Raw genomic sequence first — 22,906 nt, forward strand, 5'->3', positions numbered from 1 at the left:
AGATTTAAGGGATATAGCTGAATCTTTCAGTCCTCTCTCAACATCTGGCACTTTATGACAACAGCCATCTCTCTTCAAACCCAAATTGAATTGTCTTGAAAGGAAGACAATACAGTGGACCAGAAATTTAGAATATTTTTTGAAAATCACTCAAGTGTTACTTGAGATAGTATGAATAGTGTCATTAGATATGTGTGCATTTAACAACCATGGATTTAGTGTGTACTCTGTCCAAAGAATAGGGTCATATAAAATTAAAAATATATCGTATTTTTCATCTGGTTCATATCAGCTTGATTTGTTTTTCTGTTTCCATTGTAAACTTCTCAAGGCAAAGAAAGAACTGTCTCTACCCTATTGGTGTGAACCTTCTTGTAGCACCTTGAGTATATTAAACATAATGATTTCCCGAGGGCGTGCAGATAATTTAACCAACAAAATAAATGTAGTCCTCCTACTTTCCACTGAGAATTTTAACATTTGGTCTTTATTATCGCAAGAGGTGATACAAACGGAATGCATAGTTATATTCAGAAAGGTTTGGAGGAAAGTATGGAAGCCAGAGAATGTCATATGTTATCCTTAGGGGTCACATAAGTGACAGGGAGGATGGGTCAGTGGTGTCTTTGTTTGAATCCCTACTAGGTTGCAAGTTCCTTGATGGCAAAGAATCTGACAATTGGCATGAGTTTATTCATTTTGCAAATATTTATGGAGTGCCCACTATGTGTCCAACACTGACCTAAGTAAATAAATTCTTAATTACCATTTCTACTTCCTATAATTTATTCAAAGGAGTTAGAGTTATTTTTCTAGTGATACTGACTACCTTGGCATGCTTTCATCTTCTCTTACCTGTAGCGCCAGTAGCACAAGATGGCAAGGAGCTAGCTGCCTGGGATGGGAACTTGGATCATACTCATGAATCAGAGATCAGGCTGATGGCTCTAACAGGAAATGACCCTCACAAATAGCACCCTGTTTTAACCCATCAGATCCCCCATCCATAAATATTATCTGGAGTACATCTCTACCAAACTGACATTGTTGACTGACCCAATGAAAAAGCATGAGCAGGTGTCAGGGTGACCTCATGTCTCCATGACAACCCTGTCCTGTATATAAGATTCATTAGCAATATAATGTCTTTGTGGTAAGATAAAGAAGTGTGCAAAGGTTTTTTTAGAGTACTGGGCAGCCACTGGGCACAGAATAGTACAAAGTGGGCTTGTTAAAATTGGTTTTAAAGTTCCAAGGAACATACATTTATGTAGGCCATGCAACTATTGCCAGGGACGAGATTTAGTGTACTTCCTGTTGATTGGGGGAGAAATTGCCAAGCAGTGGAAACAAAGTGTTAAAACTTGTTAATGAATTAAATCCTATCAATTAGTGGAAGAAAAGGATTAGATTCAAAGACTAGTAAAGAAGCCCCAAAAGGTAAAAGCCCACCTTTTGAACAGTTAGTTTGAACTGTTTTTTGTTGTTTGCATTTTAGGTATCAGATCAATAAAGCAACATTAATAATTAAAGATCAGGATAAATATACCAATTCCAGATTAGAGCTTTGAGCTTTAAATTGCTTGTGCCAAAGGCTTTTTTTTTAATAGACTCTAATCTTTCCAGATGTACTGAAGGGCTACAATGTGACTTCTTCTTCTTCTTTTTTTTTTAAACCATATATTTGACAAAGGACTAATATAGAAAACAAAGGCCTCTCAAAATTCAATACTAGAAAATCCAAACAATCCAATTAGAAAATGGACAAAAGACACGAACAGACACTTAACCCAAGAGGATACACAGATGGCAAACAAGCACACGAGAAGTTGTGCAATGTCACTACCCATTAGGAGAATGCAAAGCAAAACCACAGTGAACCATTACATTCTTATCTGAATGGATAAAATAAAAGAGGTATAACACCAAATGCTGATAAAGATACAAACGAACTGCAGCAGTCATACACTGCCGGTGAGAATGCAAACTGGCGCAGTCACTTTGAGGAAAAGCATGGTGGTTTCTTTCAAAACCAAACATGTGCTTAACATGTGCCTCAACAATTACATTTTGGGGCACTTCTCCCAGGGAAATGGAAACTAATGTTCACACAGAAACCTGTATATGAATGTTTATAGCAGCTCTACCCACAAAAGCCCAACACTGGAAACAATCTCCAAATGTCCCTCAACAACTGAACGGTCAAACAAACTCTATCTGGAACACCGACGCCATGAAATACTACTAAGCAGCAAAAAGGAGTATTAATACACACAACAAGTTGGATGGATCACAGGTGAATTTTACCCTAAGTGAGAAAAGTCGTCTCAAAATAGAATGTGACTTCTTAAGCTGTGGATTTGGTGAGAAATATGAGGTTCTTCTAGATGAGGGCTGTTGAGAGGTCCCAGAGCAGGCATCGGGAGGGGGGGTCTGTAACAGGAAGGGATAGGTATGTCTCATTTAAAAGAGCTGCATCTCTCCCTTGTCTTCCTTCAGATCCAGCTTAGTGGCTCGTAAAACAACGGGGAGAAATAGAACTTTCTGTTCATGGGAGGCTAGCTGGAATTCTGCCTGTAAAGGTCAAAGCTTAGAAAAGGAAGAAGGAAAGATCTGATTAAGACTTGACTGAGAAAGTGCTCCTAGGGCTTAGATTCTGCAGGATATTGGATGCACATTGGAGATGCAATGAAAAGGCAAATTCTACCGAGGACAGTTTATGACCAGGCAGGAGGGAATTAGGAAGTGGTGCTTGCCATTAGGAAAGGGTTATGACTTTCCCCAAGGCTGGGGAATGGAGAATTGGAGACCAAAGGTGCTCTTCACGAGTCTTATTAGTCCAAGGAGATGTGTACGGATGTCATTCACCAAGCAGCCAATGCCCTGTGAGGGAAGAGGGCAGTAACTCCATCAGTTTACTCATCAGTGCACTCAGGGACAGGCTCTGTCATGAAGAGCCAGCCCTGTCTGAATCCACATTTCCTGTGAAGCCTTCTGGATGGATTTCCTGAGGAGCTCTTCCCATCGGGAAGGAAGTTGACTATGTCCACACTGGTCTGGCCTCAGGCCAGGAACATCTCATACTTAAAAATAAAAGACAAACCCACATCCACCACTACTTCATGTCCTTCCCATTCTTTCTGGCTCTCGTTTTGTTGTTTAATTCTCCCACTGTCCAGCTGGGTTTTTTCTTTTCTTTTTAATAAGCTAATTTTTTAAATTTAAATTTTATTTTCTAAATGTATTTATTTTTATTGAAATGTAGTTGATTTATTATATTAGTTTCAGGTGTACAACATAATGATTCAATACTTTTATGGATTATACTCCATTTAAAGTTATTACAAAATAATGGCTATATTTCCCTGTGCTGTACAGTATGTCCTTGTTGTTTATTTATCTTACACATAGTAGTTTGTATCTCTTAATCTCATACTCCTGTCTTGCCTCTCCCCCCTTTCCCTCTCCCCACTGGCAACCACTAGTTTGTTCTCTGTGAGTCTGTTTCTGTTTGGTTATATACATTCATTTGTTTTATTTTTCAGATTCCACATATAAGTGATAACATGGAGTATTTGTCTTTGTCTGACTTATTTCACTAAGCATGATACCCTCTGGGTCCATCCATGTTGCAAATGGCAGGATTTCATTCTTTTTATGGCTGAGTAATATTCCATTACACATATACACACACACACACACACACACACACACACACACACACATCTTCTTTATCCATTCATCTGTTGATGGACACTTAGGTTGCTTCCATTTCTTGGCTGTTGTAAATAATCCTTCTTTGAACATTGGGTGCATGTTATCTTTTTGAATTAGCGTTTTTGTTCTCTTCAGATATATATACCCAGCAGAGGAATTCCTGGATCATATGGTAGTTCTATTTTTAATTTTTTGAGGAACCTCCATACTGTTCTCCATAGTGGCTGCACCAATTTACATTCCCACCAGCAGTGCAGGAGGGTTCCCTTTTCTCCCCACCCTCGACAACATTTGTTATTTGTACGCTGTTTTGGTGACGGCCATTATGACAGGTGTGAGGTGATATCTCATTGTGGTTTTGATTGCATTTCTCTGATGATTAGTGATGTTGAGCATTTGTTTGGTGTGCCTGTTGCTATCTATATATCTTTGCTGGAAAAAAATGTCTCTTCACGTCTTCTGCCCATGTTTTAATTGGGTTGTTTGTTTGTTTGATGTTGAGTTGTATGAGCTGCTTATATATTTTGAGTATTAACCCCTTATCAGTCATACCATTTGCAAATATTTTCTCCCATTCAGTAGGTTGTCTTTTAGTTCTGTTGATGGTTTCCTTTGCTATGCAAAAACTTTCAAGTTTAATTGGGTTCCATTTGGTTTTTTTTTTGCCTTTGCTTCTTTTGATTTAGGAGACAGATCCAAAAAGATATCACTATGATTTATATCAAGGAGTGTTCTACCTGTGTTGTCTGCTACTCTATTTCTTATGCCCACTGCTCTATTCACTTCTCAGTCACTCAGAGACATCTCTACAAGGTCAGTGCCTTTATTTCCCTCATTCTTCTCTTTCATCTCATCTAAGTTAATGGTCCCTAATTTTGTTATGATGTCTGTACTCTTGGTTTTTCTAACCGTGTACTCCATTAAATTTGACCACTGCTAGGAACATTGATGTGGTTTTCTTATATGGATTCATGGAATCTTCAAGTTGAAAGTAATTTGGAGATTAGGTACACTTGTGTTTGCTAAAGACCATTTCATCACACATCTCGTACCCTGTCCCCAGCAAAAAGTTTCTCTTGTTCTATTGGAAGTGATGCATACTAATATCCCCTCTTGGAGAGTTAGTGCTAAAGATTCTATGACATGTTTAACTTAGTTTAATTTAATGTTTCCCAAACTTACTTGACCAGCAAATTATCCTCTCTTTATTTTTTCTCTAATAACTGTGAACATCCTATAAAAAATGGGGGGTGTCAATTTAACCTAACACCCTTGTTCTATCGTCAGCATTCCTAGTAGATCCTTATCCCTTGCCATTTTGATGCCTCAAGTGATGCAGAGCTCGCTACCTCTCAAGACAGGTTAAAATTCCATTGCAATCCCATTGCTAAATATAACCACAAGCGTCTTTTCATCAATATTGCCACCTTTGATTTTAATTGTGCTGTTTTACTGTAACTGCACAAAGTTTCAAGATATTGCTTGTGTCTCTCTTCAGCCTTCAGTTCCTTCAACTGTTCTCATTCATATCATGTACCATCTTCCCTTTTCTGAATTTGATCCCCTCTTTTTCCTGAAACCCACCTATGAACATTTTTCTACACATTCTCCAGCATGTCCAAACACTACTGAAAATGTAAAAGGCAAGCAGAGTTCTTGATCACACCTATTTCTGAAATTTCCTGAGTTCAAGCACAGGATTTGTTCATTTTGGTCACATTTTCAGATCTTGGGAAATTAATTTTGACTGTATTCATTCATCAGCAAAGGGAGCCTCTCTTCCTCTGTATGACATGCCCTCTAATTTTTCTTGCAGAGAAACCCAAGCTCATTTTTTATTTTTTTTTTGGCTCTAGGCACGTGGGCTTCAGCAGTTGTGGCTTGCGGGCTCTAGAGCGCAGGCCCAGGAGCTGTGGCACACGGGCCTAGCTGCTCCACGGCATGTGGGATCTTCCCGGACCAGGGCTCGAACCCATGTCCCCTGCATTGGCAGGTGGACCCTCAACCATTGCACCACCAGGGAAGTCCCCAAGCTCATTTTTAAAGAACACATATTTCAGACTGCTAGAAGGTCTATTAAATTACACTATCTTCTACGCTACATATCTGGTCTAATAATTGTTTTAATAATAAATTGTGTTTATTTTTTCCTCCAATCTGTATACAATTTGCTACTAGGAAAATCATCTATTACTACCCTTTTTTACTGCATACAAGGAATCCATCTCCCCCTCATAATATCTCTCATATAAGTGTTCATTCTAGGAGCTTCTACATTTATAAATGGATTTCCACTCCCCAGGTATTTAATTCACCCATAGAGTTCCCCCTCTTTGCTCAGTCTTATTTCTTGGTACTGAGCTGACCCTGAGATTTTCAGTTCTGAAAGTGTCATGGGTTACACCCTGGCTATTAACTGTACTGATTTATAATGATTAAATGTTATCATGGGCCAAGAAACACTTGGCTAAGTGTTTTACATAAGTTGTTTTATTTTCTCACTGTAACAAGGCTAAAAGGAAAATATCATTTCCCCCATTTTAAAGATAAGGAAGGTGAGGATTATGAGGCTAGGTAAACTCGTATGTGGTCCCCCTATACCTGAAGCTAGAGTTGGATTGAAGCAACCTAATTCCATAGTGAAAACTCTAACCTGCTCAATTGTGCTTTCTTTTGGAGACTTTATTCCTGTCTTCAATGGACCCTTCTATCCCTCCCTCCCTCCCTCCTTCCCTTCCCTTTCCTTCCTTTCTTCCTTCTTCTCCCTCTCCTCCTCTGTTCTTCCTCTTTCTCTCTCTTGATCCCTTCCTCCATTCCCTCTCTGTCTCTTTCATCCATCCCTCCTCTCCTCACCCCTCTTCCTTTCTTTCCCACCTTTTCTTCTGTAATAATATTAATTTTACTCAATTATCCCTTCCTCTTTCCTTTTCTCTCTTTAAACTACACATGTGCCTCTTCCAGCGTGGAGAAACCATGGTCTAGAGTGAACGGGACTCAGAAATAGGCCTCAGGAGACTTGGATTCTTGTCTGAGCTATGCCAATCTATGCTCATCCTGGGTTCTTAACTCCCACACTGTCTTCCTAGAATGAATTTGACAGACCACGAATGTCTATTATGTGCCAGGCACAGGGATATGAAAAACCAAAACACAGCTGCTATATATTGAGCTGTACTATTTGCCTAGTTCTGTGCCAACCACTTCCCAAGCCTTTCCTCATCTTACGTATTATTCTCAGTAACAGTCCTCCTAGTTAAAGTGTTTTCTTCCCACTTAACAAAGAAAGCAAGCCATGGTCGCAAGCCCCATATCTACATTTAGTAAATGGTGGAGCTGGGACACTGACCCAGGCTCCATGTTCCAGATTTCCTTTCTGTGAACCACTGCACCAATGTGGACTCCACGGAACTGTGGAATTTCAAGAGGTGTTACGCAATTAAAAGGCTTGTGATCAAATAATTTGGGGACATTGTGGGTTAAATAAAATTCGGTTAGATCACACTGGTGGTAAGTGGCAGTTCATGGTTCAAGACAGGAACCTATGTCTCCACCCTGGTTCTCTTCCTATAGCACTAGACTGCCTCTTCGGTGGTTTCCAGGAGAAAACTTGAAAATATACTTGAGCATAAAATATACCGTATTTAAGACTGTGTAGGACCCAAAGACATCAATAAGAATGCATACTTATGCTAAATGGCATTGCAAATGTAAATGTCACGCGTCCATATTTCTTCTAAGGATAATTCATAACCAAAAGGCGGGCGCGTGCTTCAGTGGTGACGACAGAAGAACAATTCTTTACAACCGATTGCCGCCTTTTTAGTAATTAACAGGCTCCATATAGATTGAAAGGTCATTTCTTATCCTCTTTCTCTGACGGTCTTTAATATTTACCAAATAGTGTCGCATTGTTAGAAATGTCACAGGCTCTACAGCACAGGGGTGATTCCACACAGTGATTCATGGTGACTGAGTTCATTAAGAAAATTACAGCTCATTTATTTGGATGCTATACCTCTTCTGCTCTCAAAGAATTCTCTTTGATTAAAAAGGTGAATTATGTTGACTTGTTTCTGTATTGTAGGTGGCTTTAATTAAAATAAAAAGATAATGTGTCTTAGTCTTAAGTATGTATTTCCTTTTCAATGACCATTAGAAGTTTCAATAGGAAAGTTGTGATGGCAAACGCAAAGCAATTCAGAGCTGAATTCTCTTTCCGTTTACCAACCACTCTCATCTCATTACATGGCATTTCCATTAAACCTGTTTGTCTAACCAGAGACCTGGGAGCCATCCAAGAAACCCACTTCTCTTTCTTCCCCACCACTAACCCCTCACAGTTTCTGCCTATTTTCCCTTCAGTACTTCATTAAATCTGTCCTGTCTTTCCACCTACGTGACTACTACTCTAACCCATGTCACTGTCACCAACACAATAGTCTCCCAACTAATCTCCCTTCTTCCAACCCCCTCCCCCTCCTGCTCTGCACAGTAGTCAGAGAAGTCTTTTACAAGCTATCTATGGTAAAAGACTAGATATTTTTTCCCCAGTGCATCATGGACCAACGTTCTTGTAAAATACTAAAAAAAGATTAAAATGTGCTTAGATGTTGCAGCAGTCAAAAACGCTATGAAAGTTTCAAAATGCTTATGGTCTATTTGTGTACACATCTTATCATGGTCTGGTAGCAAACTTTGCAGTCTGGCGCCAATCTGAGGCTCACATTTTGAGTGTCACTAAACTAGAGAGATTAAATATATATACGTGTGTGTGTGTGTGTGTGTGTGTGTGTATGTGTGTGTGTGTATAAATCAGATCACAAAACCCCCTGATTCTGATTTCTATTAAAAATTCAAGCTAAAAGAATTAACATCACCTACATGGCTCAGGCAGGTAGACCCTTGGGCTTCCTCCCAATATGTCACCCGGGCTTGCCACCTTCAGCCACACTGACTTTCTTTCAAGTCCTCTCAATGCCAGGTCTCTGCACTGAGCACACATACTCCTCTCTGCCTGAAATGCTTTCCCCTCAGCTCTCAGTCTGGCTGTCTCCTGTGTTCTTCAATATCTCTTATGCAGAAATATGCTGCTGTAACCCGCTACCACTACCATTGCTAATAAAACTATTTGTTACTCCTTCCATTGAAAGGTGGGGCCTATATCCACCCCGGTGAATCTGGGCAGGCTCTGTGACCCTTATCCACTAGAATATGGTGGAAGGGATACTATGCCAGTTTCCAGGCTTAGCCTCTAACATGAACCACTCACATTAGCTGTCTCTTGGATTAGATGGTAGGAGAAGGCATTCACCACGTAAAAATTCTCACTGCCCAGAAATCTCCATGCTGTGAGGAAGCCCAAGCTAGCCACGTGGAAAGGCTCCATTTAGAGACAGATGCCCATTCACACGTCAGGGAGATGAGTGAAGAAGCCTTCAGGTGACTGTGATCTCAGCTGCCCTCTGACTGTATCCATAGACGGGACCCCAAGTGAGAACATGTCAGTTGAGTTCATCCACCCCAGACCCAGAAGAGATAATAACATACTATTATTATTATTAGACACTAAGTTTTGCTTATGTAGCGATAGATAAATGGAAGAGTTTCCCTGCTGTGTTATTTGATGGTATACTATCATTTTTCCTTTATGCAATGTACATGGTAAACACTGATATGAGTTTGTCTTGGTTTAGATTTCCCTCAGAAGCAGAACCTGAAACAAAGATTTCATTGCAGGTGGCTCTAGGTCAAATAAAAAGATAATATTTCCTAGGTGAAGTATATATTTCCTTTTTTCTGCCCAATAAAATTGTCAGTACCAAACTTGTCACTGCAAAATTGTCATGGTACTCAAAGAGCAGAGCAGTTCGTAGTTGCATTTTCCTTTGTCATTATCCCCAGGGAGGTGATCCCAGGAGGCCTGATGAGCAGAACAATGATGGGTCCTCTGGGGGCCACTGAGTTTCCGTCCCACTGGGGACCCACTAGAGACTGAGTGGAACATGGCTCACAGCTGCCCCACTGCCAGTAGAGGGAATGCAAGAAAGCTGGGACATCGATCAACCAGCTCTCACCATCCTTGGTTGAGGGTCACTTTTGGAATGTTAATTCTCTGACACATTAGCCTGTACAGCAAAAGATTCAGCAGATTCCTGAAGCTGGAGATTGGCCTCAGGCAGAGAGATGCAGAGTGTGTATTCAGAAAGCTCTGTGGACGTCTCTGCAGTGGAAGCAGGGCCTGTGGCCACTGTAAGTCCCCTGGGCAGGAGGCAGATCTGTTTCATTCCCTGCTTTATACACAGGGCCTGATGCCTACAGGGCATCCATGAATATTTGTGGAATGAGTAAAGGAATGGTAAAGACATCTCATTTTATAAAGATTATAGCAATAATCTGTAGTCTAGAAGTCTCAGATTTTGCTGTTGACCTTGGCAAGCTCCCTCCTCTCTCTGGGCCTTAGTTCTCTGCATATGTGATAAAGGGTTTGGGGTTCCTAATTTCCATGAGCCCTTCCAGCTACAGTATCCTATGGCTTATGACTGGAATACGTGAAGCCTCATTAGGCCAGGAGATCACAGTCCAAGTTGAAGAAATCAGTTGGTTTTTACCAAGAAATGGAATAAATGTTTCAACAAGAAAGTGTAATTAATGGAATTATGAGAATTACATTGTGATCTTCTGTCCTTCTAAAAAGGAAGGTTAATTATTGAATAAATTGGGCTACATATACACAATGGAATTATTTAACAGCCATTAAAAACCAAATTTATGAGGGGTGGTTTATAATATTGAAATGTAAGCATATATTATATGTATAAAGCGTGTGTGTGTGTGTGTGTGTGTGTGAATATATATCTGGAAGAAAAAAGGAAGATCTGAGTTATCATTTTAGGTTGGTGGGATAATGGGTGATTTTTCTTTTTGTATTTAAACTGATTTACACCTTCCAAACTGTGGAAGAGAGGCCTGCATTATTTTTACAATCAGAATTTATATAATAAATGTGTACGTAAGTGTGTTTAAATGGTACAAAGAAAAGGTAAGGGAATGCAATCAGGGAAGCATTAACAGGTCCCTCTGACCTCACTCGCTCACTCAGGGAAAGGCTGTAGCACTGGCCTCATGTAAACCTTGAAATTCACACAAGATGAATGAACAGTGCTGCGTATAATATAATTTTAGATGCATATTCAGGCATTATCATGAGACCTGTATCTCTGCTAAACTCTTTTATCCTCAGTATCTATATCTGTATAATGGGTATACCAATATTGAATTCACATAATGGTTGTAAAGATTAAAGGATATAATAATAAAAATACAGGTACATTTAAGGACAATTAAGGTTTCATGCAAGGTAATGAGAAAAAGAAAATAGGAAACTATTAGTAGAATGCTTTATAATAAATGGAGTTTCAAAGGCAGGAAAATGATAGCCTTGCTTTATTCTGCCAAAGTCTTAGCAACTGTTCCAGGTGAAACGATAGGTGTGCTAGCATCTGTAGTGCTGAGGGCATTGATTTGAGCTTGCAGAAGAGGGAGTGAGGGCAGGCAATACGATCATCATTTTCCAATGGTTTTTTTTTTTTTTTTTTTTTTAATTTATTTATTTATTTATTTATTTATTTTTGGCTGTGCTGGGTCTTCGGTTCGTACGAGGGCTTTCTCTAGTTGCGGCAAGTGGGGGCCACTCTTCATCGCGGTGCGGGGACCGCTCTTCATCGCGGTGCGCGGGCCTTTCACTATCGCGGCCCCTCCCGTTGCGGGGCACAGGCTCCAGACGCGCAGGCTCAGCAGCTGTGGCTCACGGGCCCAACTGCTCCGTGGCATGTGGGATCTTCCCAGACCAGGGCTCGAACCCGTGTCTCCTGCATTAGCAGGCAGATTCTCAACCACTGCGCCACCAGGGAAGCCCTCCAATGTTTTAAAGATAAGAACAAAGGAGCAGCCTTACTCTATGACCTCTTAGCATTCTGGGCTAAATTTTGTCCCCTCAAAATTGATATGTTGAAGTCAGTCTGGGATGCTGTAACAGAATACCAGGCACTGAGTGGCTTAAACAGCAGACATCTGTTCCTCTCGGTTCTGAGGCTGCAAGTCCAAGATCAAGGTGATGGCACATTCAGTCCTTGATGAGGGCCCTCCTCCTGGCTTGTAGACAGCCTCCTTCTTACCATGTGCCCACACAGCTTTTCTCACTTCCTCTTTTTATAAGGACTAATCCCATTGTGAAAGTCCTACCCTCATGACCTCAACCAAACCTAATTACCTCCCAAGTCCCACCTCCAGATGCCATCACATTGGGGGTGGGGGGCTTCCACATATGAATTTTGGGCAAACGCATTCAGTCCATAGCAAGGTGCTAGAAATGAATCATGAAGAAAGAAGCTAGAGGAGGACAGATTTTGATTTTCCATGAAGATGCAGTATGGGCTCAGAGCGGTATCAGAGTGGCTCTCCCAGATAGCCAGCATGTGAATGTGTTTGCTTAGTATCCACTTTATCCCAGACCCTGTCTAGATTGTTCCCTGCTGCCCTGGACAGACCACACAGAGGCAGGAAATATACTTCCAACATTGCAGCAATGAGTCGATGGCAGGAAATATTTCCAGAGATGACCATGTAAATCTCATATGCTCCTCTTTACAGTGTAATGCTGACACCCTCCATCTAGAAGTGAGGTCCATATTCCTTCCTCTTGATTCTGAGAGAGCCTAGTTATGATGCTGCATGATTTCCAATAATAAGGAAGTAAAAGAGAAAATAGCATTTACCTGGGGTTCTCTCTTGGGACATGCACCTTGGGAGCCCAGAGCCATCGTGTATGCAGGCCAGCTCCCCTGAACTCACTATGCTGGAGAGTCTGCAGAGAGACCGCACAGAGATGCCCAGGGAGCCCCAGCTGCTCCAGCTCCCCTCTGGTCAAGTCTCCCCAGCCCAGCACCAGATATGAGAGTGAAGCAGCCTTTGAGATGGTCCCAACCCAAATCAGCATCCACCACAACTGCATGGGAAACCGCAACCAGAACTGACCTGTCTCTCCCGAATCCCTGACCCATAGAAACCATGAGAGATAATCTGAGTATTGTGGTTTTAAACCAGTAAGTTTTGGGGTGATTCATTCCACAGCGATAGGTAACTAATCAGACTTAGACAATAATCTGACATATCCCTGGGCCACCTCTAATTCCAAGTCTGTGCTTGCATCATCATCATTCATTACAGCCAACATAATACGACTGAAGGTTTCTTTGCGAGCGAGCAGGGTTCAGGGATGAAGCCAGGGTCTCGGATAATACAGCTACTCTCTCACCTCTGATGCTCCTTAAATGATGACTTATGTATGTACATTGTGCCTTTCATTTCGTTTTGCCCTGTGTAAACACATTTCTCTAACCTCATTATTAGCAGTGACCAAGTAGAAATTCATCAAGAAAATGAGAGCCAGCTCTTTAATTGATGACTGTGAATGTGGACCCGGGACAAGGCCCTAGTGAAGCACATGGCTGCATTGCTTTTACATTTTTCCTCTGATGTTTTTTCCTGCCACTAATTCATAAAAGCAGACATAGGCTCTACTTAAGACAGTGCAAAAACCTCTGTAAAGGAGGTGAACACAGACAATTGTTTGCTACTTAAACATTACTGGAATTTAAAAAAATGTTCCTCCTTAGGACGTTAGCTCCTCTTTGGATTGACTTTCCAAATTCACTGAGTAATCTGGCACAACATGGAAATTAATAGATTGTCTCACTAATTCTCCATTTTCATCCATAATAATAGGTTCAGTAATTAAGCTTAGAGGATATTATACAGGTTATGCCTAAACAGAAAAATCTAAGACAAATATCATAATCTGAGAAAGTCTCTAGAACATACATACTTGTTTGTGCATTTGTTGAGGTAGGTGGTGTGTGTGTGTGTGTGTGTGTGTGTGTGTATCTCCTACCATGTGGCAAGCATTGTACCAGCCACTAGAGATGCAATGGTAAAAAAAAAAAAAAAGGCACATGTGGTTCTCATCCTCATGAAATTTATAGTCTAGTTGAAAATATAAACCTTAATTGGATACACAAAATATCATAGTTGTTGTTTTGAGGATACAGAACAACCAGAAGTTTCTTGTATGACTGATTGAAGAATACATTTGAACAACCACACTTAGAAAACCCATTTGGCATTATCTACTAAAACTAGATGCTCTTGGGTATGTACCCTGCTAAAATGTGTACACATATTCACCAAAAGGCATATACTAGAATGTTCATAGCAGCACTATTTGTCATAACTCCAAAATGTAAGGGCCATAAAGATGTCCATCAATAGGAGAATGTATTAAAAATTAGGTATATGCATATAATTGAATGCTATACAGCAATGAAAACAATGACCTGCAAACTATACAGAGCAATACAATGAATCTAACCAACATAACATTGAGTAAAAACACCTACTGTATCATTCTATTTATATGAAGTAGAAAACTGAAAAGCTAATCTGTGCTGTTAGAAATAAGAGTAGTGGTTTTCCTTGGTGAGGAAGTGACTAGAAATGGGCTTGGTGGGAGGGAGAGTGTGAGTAGGGAGCTTCTCAGAGCTGGTCATGTTCTGCTTTTTGATCTAGGGGTTGTACCATGCATAGGCTCATTTTTCCATGCATTTTTCTGTACGTATGTTGTATAGTATTGTGGAAACATAAAATGATCGATGGCTCCCTGTTGTCGGCAAGGATGGTCCTAAGGCTGTGTGAAGGAAGGTTCAAACTCTTCACGATCAAGTTCTAGTTTACCCTTACTGCCTTTCTTCCTTCCCCTCCCTGCCGACATCTACCCAACTGAACTAACCCCCATTTCTCAAACAAAGCATACCATTTTCTACCTTCTCCATTCTATAAATGGGGTTTTCTTGCCTGGAATACTCCATTTCTCTTCTGCACCTCCCCACCTATAGTGTCCCTTCTCATCAGATGCCCAAGTTCAGCTGTAGTATTAAATTAAGCAGGAAATCAACCCAAATTGCTCTCTCCACTCCCATATTCCACCTCATGTGCGTTTCAGTTCCTTTGCTATATTTCGTATTATGTTGTATTTAAAATGATCCATGTACATATCTGATCACCCACCTCTCAACCCCTACAAACCCTAGACTGTGAGTAACTTCAGCACAGGGATCTCGTCTAAGACTTTATTTACTCCCAATAGGCTGGTGTAGTTCCTGGTGCACTGTATGTGCTCATAAGTGCTTGAATAACAGATGCACAAGTGAATGCTAGAATGGAACTGACCTGGGATACGTGTACAACTCGGTTTCCAAATAAGGACAGGAATCTGGCAAACTGCCATTGGTAGAAAGAGCAAACCTATCAATGGTTATATAATCAGCCCAACCAGGAGATGAGATTTCTGGAGCATTCCAGAGAAATGGCAGTGATGTAGGTTGGAGTGTTGGATAAAGAAATCTTTGAACAAACAAAAAGGACTTTGGAGTAAATGAATGTTAAAGGCAGTTTCCATGCAGCAGAAAATACAGTTATCTCCCTCATAGCTATTAAATTCATTTAATTCATGCATGCATGCATCATTCATTCATAGCTCTTTATTGAGCAGTGACTATATGCCAGGTTCTGTACTAGGTGCTGGAGATCACAGGTGACTCAGTCACTGCCTATAAAGGGAAGAAAAACCTGCAAACTTACTCTTAGGTTAATCTAACTTGATTATTGAGAATCAGGAAATGTCTGTACCATTTCGCCTACTCTTGGTGTCTTTGGTATCAGCATTTTGTTTATATGAAACATTTCTAAATAGTCCCCAAATCACTACCAAATTTATTCCTTTATGTATTCCATCAAATTTGTAAGCAGATAATTACACTAACCAAACAAAGAGAGAAATTTTAAGTAAAAGTTATTCTCCATCCAAGAAGACAAAATATGTATGTTTTGATTCTCTCCAGAAAAGGCTTCTAACTTGCCATTGGGAAACATTCAGAACGCTGAGAATCTTGGTCGGCATTCTTTCTGCTTGGTTGTTAAGTAGGTCATCAGGAGGGAAGTGTTATGGTGATAAAATGTGACCTGTTTTATAACCTTAGTGTCTGTTACTGTCAAAAGTTCCTTTGCCACTTTGGGGACCTATTTTCTTTAAGTATTTAAATATCCTGGAAACCAGAATTGACTGAACAAACTCCCGTTTACTTGCTTTTCCACTTTCCTAAGTGTTAATCACAACCATTCTGATTGGTAATGGTCCGAGGGAGAATTGGCAACTTCCTCCTGTGTGCCCTTACCTTGGGTACATCACTAGACACGCACCTCTCTCTCCATGCAACTGTGTGCTGCATTTAATCATTTGGTTGTGCATCCATCTGTCTTCCTTGACTATGAACTTGTGGAATGAAGAGAGGGTGCCTGTTCATCTTTACATCTCTGACCCCTCATTCACTGCATAGCACATTTTGAAGATTTTATGTTTATGAAATAAACTAATGAGTGTCTTATCTTTGGCGATTTTCCAAATTATTTCACTAAATATATATGCTTTAACTAGTCTACATCATGCTTTGCTTTGCTTTTGCTCCTACTGAAGTCTCTGATTCTAAATTGACTTGGAGGGATTTTGAAGCATTGGGTTGATAAAATATCCACAGAGATTCTGGATGTTGATGCTGTAATTGTGTGAGGAAAGACACACTAACAAAAGCAGACACAGCCCCCCAAAGAGAGAGCAAGAGGGAATGTGTGATGTCACCCCTCTGGGAATCCCACTGCCCGCTCAAGGAGGAAGTCTGTCTTTGAAAATTGGTGTGACTCTTGGGTGCTCAGCTGTCACTTTTTTCTCACATTTATTCTGAATGAGCACAATCCATCCATCAGTGCTTAAAGAGTTTTCCAACAGTACATTGACCTTGAATGCGGCACATTGATTTTCAGTAACGCACCACAAATAGGGTCGTTACTGAGTCACCCAACAGTGAATGTGATTGGGAACACATTTCTGAAATTCCAATAGGGTGCCACCTGCCCTAGATGATGGATCAGCCTCCTGTAAACCATCAATCCTTGCCAGGGTCTTGAAAAGGGTGACACCTGTATGAAATTTATCATTATGTACACCACCAGGCAAAGCATAAGACCGTAAGTGGGCTTTTCCACAATGGTGGGGCCTCTCGGGTAAATGGCCTGTTTTGTTTGCAGAGGCATTATTTACTGAAATGCTGTCCTGAGAAGGATCCACTGGTGATGGTGACAAAGATGTAAGCACTATGGGGAATTACATCTGCAGCAAAGATTGAGCGATAGATAAAAAGCCCATGTCTTAAGCTGTTAGAGGTTAACGCCCAATCAATTAAGGTGATTGTTTCTTAGATTGCATTGGACAAATGTACACACACAAAGGGGACATTAGCACAACCAGAAAAGAAGAACAAAGAGAAATTAACTGACGCTAAACTCCAAATCAAACTGGAAAATGATTTTATGTTCTTTTGAAATGCTAAATTTTCTTAATGAAGAGTTTTCTTCCAAAACGAAACTCCTATATCTTTTTTTTTTTTTTTTTTACTTTAGTGCAAGAAACCTTAAAATAAAATAAAAAATATTATCAAGAACTGGATAATTGTAGGCACCATGCTGATTTTGCAAAAACATAGATTTTGGAATCTACGTTTATTTATTTTTTTTGAAAAATGATAGTGTGTTTTATTACTCTCAGTAATGCTAGTTGTCATTTATTATCTGCTCTGTGTAGTCACCACCCCAGGTACATTACAGGCATTACGCTAACTTCCAAATAACCTCACCATGTGGATTTGATCTTCTCCCCATTTTACAGATGAGGAAACAAGAGTCTGAGGCCTTGAGGAAGTCATTCAGGCTTATGCGGTTATCAATAACAGAACTGAGATAGGAAATCTGGTCTTTTCTTTCTGACTTCAACCTCCACATCATCTCCACTATGGCCTGCTGTCACTCATACAGCATGAGAAGTTAAGTCTTGGGCATTTAAATATATCACCCTGTTCCAATACTGCCCACCTTAAGAGCAGCAAGTTAGAGCAGATTGCATCCTGACCCTTCATCCAAAAGGGATAACAGATGTTGCTGGGCATAGTTTGCAAAGGTGCTCCTTTGGGAGTTGCTAAGCTCATGATTATCCTTCCCTAATTATAAGCTGCTTGAGAGAGGGCAAGTGTTTGGAGGGGTCTGAGTATTATAATTGATGCTTGTTAAATGCACACCTCAACCCACCAGTCACGTCTTCTTGCTTCAGATGCTCTGGATGTACATGACTCCCCTGTAGACCCAGGGGCTGCGAGCCAGCCAGGCAGGCCTGCCGTGATGATAGGTGAGGGCTACCACAGGCCAAAACTCAGCCCAAGCTACTCACAGAAAGGTTTGGAAAATGCTCACCTCGCTTCTTGTGATAATTAAACCCTGCGTTGGTGGGGGATTCAATGTCTGCAGCCCGAGTGAGCTTGGGGAGATTGTACTTGTTCCTGGGTGTCTTCTCTACCTGGCTCAGTTTCTGAAGCAGGCACAGAAGTCTGGTTCCAAAATATAGCATCATGCATTCATTCATTCATTCATTCATCTTAATCCCCACCTCCCTTCCGTAATCGAGTTTGGGTTTCCAGAGCTCCCTGCATGCCTCTGAACTATGAGGTTTTATACAGGCGATGTCTTTTTTGTCTTTTTATTTTGAGCTCCTAGTATCAATCTTTGTGTATCTAGATGACCCCTGATGCATGTTCATTGGAAGGCAGAGAAAGTAACAGAGATACCCAACCATGGTCTAGAGCATTTGCCTGCTCCCATTCTTCTACCTCAGAGAGGCTGCAACACCATGTGTCATAATCAAGGCAAAGGTTATGGCTTTTCCGTGATGGTGACATGAGGACAAGGAGAACCTTCCTGGATTTACAGGCTCATAGGGAGAACAGGGCAGATGTCAAGAGGGTCCATCCCTGTGTCTTGCATACAGTAGAAATTTAACAAGTGTCCATTGAAAAACACAACCATTTGTTAAATAAATGGATGAATAAACATCTATCGAATGAATAATATCTGCAGAGTGAATGGATGCTGTAAATAGCAAAATATTTGCTGAATGAACAGACGATGGCTATTTGGTGAATGACATGACTTGGCTGGGTTAAGTTTCTCACAGTGCTAAGAATTCAAACTGAAACCATACAGCAGACAACTTTGAATCTAAACTCGTCAACATACTGTGTTCAAAGTGCCCGGAGAGCTAAACTTCCCAACTACACAATTGATTGAATTGCCTGCATAGAAATCTGTCCTCAAAATTCCTAAAACTTCACAACAATTCTAGTTTCTGGGTCTAAAGATAAACCTCCTACTCATTTTTGTTATTCATTTTCTCATTTTTGAATGACGAGAAAAATGGTACCCTGGGTGGTGGGCATACTGTGTGTGTGTTCAAGGAATGAATGGGGCTTCATAAACTTCTATTCTGGGAGCTATCAGTATTCACCAGGGAAACCGAGCACATGACAAATGTGATTAGAAACGACTGTCAAATAATGACAAATAAGTTCTAATAAAAACAGACACAATCTTAACAATTACTTGAAATGCAGATATTTATCAAACAGAGTGAGATTAAAAATGACCATGTTGCATTAAAGAAATCGAACTGATGGAATTTTAAATATGCAGCTTTCTGCTCACGCCTTCTTCCTTAGCAGGCGCCTTGCAGCGAACTGGGGTGGGAGTGAATTTCAACAAAGAGTGTTCTAATGTGCCCTGAAGTATTCGCATTTTTGACCAATGTTATCTCCAGCGTTCAACACTGCAGAAAAATGAGACCACAGTGTAGAGGAGAGTGGGACAGATGACAGCCTCTCAGACTCCTATTGTGAGAAACAATGGAGAGATATACAAACAGCTGAACACGCTCTGCGTGGGTGAGAGGTGCTACCAGACCCCTTGGAAACTCGTCGAAGGGGCGTGTATTATTAACGAAAAAGTCCAGATAGATTGATCAATGCAAACATAACTAACCAGACATTGATGATTAGCAACGCTTACTCCTTCTCCCCATACCAATTCATTAATTATCTATCCTCATCTTAGGGACTTTAGAGAAATTCTATGACCCTAGCTACAAGGCACCAGAATATTCAATAAAAAATTCACCAATTGTTTAGCTTCCTGTAGAAGTGGTGATCATATTTTAAAATATTGTCACTAATAATAATAATAATCAGGATATATATATTCCTTTATTATAATTGCCACCATGAGTTCTAACTTAATGTGAAAAAAATCTTTAAAAAGCTCTAAAATAATTAAATGGAATTGCTATCACCTACCATTTAGTGAATTATGTCTACATGCCAGGTCCTGAGCTGAACACTTTCTGGAGCCTGAAGCTTATATAAATTAGGGACTTTCTTTAAGAAAAATACTATAACATGATAAATACAAATGAGGTATGAAACCGAGTATTTAGAATGAAAAGATTACAAATCACAAATTTTAACACGTTTTCAAATACTACAAACATTCATTACTCCCAGGGTCTTGGAAGGGGCCTGTGCAAGAGAAAGGCCTCAAGGCTTAAGCCTCATGAGCGTCAGCAGGTACTTGTGACACTATTTGAGATCATGTTATTTAATCCATTTCACAGTCCTACAAAAGAGATGTGACTCTTTCTGTCATGCTAGAGGTTAAGAGGCTGTGGCTCAAAGAGGTTAAATTTCTGAGCCAAGGCCACAGTCAGGATTTGAACTTGGCTCTGAGACCAAAGGTGATACTCCTGATGGTCGTATGATACTGCCTCAGCGTGAGTGCGTCTCCATGAGCCCTCTAGTTGAAAGTCAAACAGTACATACCACGTGATTCTAGGAATTTCAGGACTGAGTACACGGTGGTCAATATCCTAACAGTTCTCAGGCTCCATTAAAAGATTGGGAGTGAGGAAGAAAGGAAAGGAGGGAAGGAATAAAGAAAGGAGGGAGGGAGGGAGGGAGGGAGGAAGGGGAAATAATCAGGCCAACTCCCATTCTTTGATTATTAGCCTGTGTCAGGTAACAGTGTCACAGACCACGGACAGACATCTTTTTCAACTTATTGGGAGAATCGCTGACAGGATGTCTCAGTGGTTTAGAGCTGCATCCTGCCTATGTTGACAATACATCATGGTTTTTTCTGGAAGAATCCATGGTCTATCCCTGAACACCTTCACCACCCAGGGGCCTCAGTTTGCACACGGTGGCCAGAACCCACTCCTGTCTCTCTTAGATATTAACATCTGGTCACTCATACCCATCTTCCTTCAGAATAAGAAACAAGATGTCAGACTTTGGACCAGTATCTTAGGAAATTATTTTTTCCCCATCTCTCTTCCCGCCCTCATTTAGTTCATCTAACATCAACATCATGTTTATCATCTAACGTCTAAAATACCTTAATTTACAGAGTTTTTCTTAGAATGAAAGATTCCAGATTTGTGAAGTCCCCCGCCCCAACTCCTCAACTAGGATATGTGGTGTCTTTATAGAAAAAGAGAAAAATCATCTTATCCTTAACTGCTTTGAAGAAAAACAAAAAGAAAGAAAGAAAAGAAAGAAAGAAACAGGTGGGAAACGAGGACACTGTGAACAGAATGTGGGTGGGTGAGTTTTTCAGTGAAGCAAGGTTTTCTGCCCCAGCATGTTCCGTGGCCCATGGTACTGACTCATGATGAAAGGGAAGGGAGCCCTTATCAGGGGGGAGGCTTCTTGTCTTGCAAAAGTATAGGTCTTGGTTTGGCCAAAGGCAAAAAGTCTAGTCCAAAGAGGGGTGTAGAGCCCTCTTTCTCTACCTCAAGCCAACTCTGACTCTCTTCTTACTTCAAGTCCTTATGTGCTCATATTGGACAGGCTTAGATTATGAAATCAACAATGACATCTTAGAGGTCTTCTGATGCTACATTCCTGAACTTCTGTATATGACTTGGTACCTATTTGACCCTTCTTGACTTAGCTGACCGTGAAGATGTGGTCTCAAATCCACCAGACCTACAGAGCCCATCTAGAACTTTTGTAGCTCAGCCTCTTACCAACTAGAAGGATGGTACCCATCCTAAGTCTCCCTATACCAGATGGGGCTATGTTAATTCATTCATTTATTCAAAAATCACTTACAAATGTTGATTACGCATCTATTCTGTGCCGGGAGATCCAATGGATTTTTCTATATCAAAATCTGAACTTTATCATAGACCCAATGAAAAAAAAAAAAAAAGGTCTGAGAACCTTACCAGCATGCACTCTTTAATGGCCAACTTTAACACAAGATCTTTGGGAAGTTGCTATAGCATCTTTGACTTCCAAGTCAGAAAGTTCCTCTTGTAGCCCATGCTCTCTTCAACTTTCACCACCCAAAACTCATGGGGCATCAGAAGCAACTTCCCAAAGGGGAGACAGGAATGAGAGTCAGAGGCCAGAAAGTTATCAGGACTCATCTTCCTCAAGACATTCTCTCTTTCCTGCATCATCATGTTTTCTCTCTCTACCGGACCATGCCCACCAGCATACAAACATATATTACCTTCCAACCTTATAAATTCTTCAACACTGCACCTCTCTCTATTGATGGACCCATGGCTGTGCTCTCCTTGTGGTCTCCTTTTCTTTTCAGTCTGTCTTGAACCCATTACAACTAAGTGTTCATGCCCACCATTTCAGTCTAGCTGTCATGGCAACCCATGGACACCACATTGCCCAATCCATGGAACGTCTCCATTCCGCATCTCACTCAACCTACACCAACATTTTGTTCTTGATTATTTCCTCCTTCTTCACTTGCCCTCAGGACTCCTCTCTTAGACCCTCCCACTGCTTTACTAGTCACTCAGCCTCAGTATCCTTTGCTGGATTTTTCTAGTGTTGATCACCTCTAAGCATTGGAGTTACTCAGGGCTCAGTCATCAGACCTCATTTCTTCTCCACCTACCATTCCTCCCTAGATGATGGCATCCAATCCCATGGCTGGAGGCTCTCTAGCCCGAACATCTAGCCCAAGTCTCAAATCCTCAGACTCAAATTCAGCTACTTTTTCAGCAACCTGAGATGTCTAATAAACATGACAAACATAATACCTTTAAAATCAGAGCTCAGGGGAATTCCCTGGGGGCTCAGTGGTTAAGAATCTGCCTGCCAATGCAGGGGACATGGGTTCG

The sequence above is a fragment of the Balaenoptera acutorostrata genome, chromosome 19, assembly GCF_949987535.1.
Source record: "Balaenoptera acutorostrata chromosome 19, mBalAcu1.1, whole genome shotgun sequence".
NCBI lineage: Eukaryota > Metazoa > Chordata > Mammalia > Artiodactyla > Balaenopteridae > Balaenoptera > Balaenoptera acutorostrata.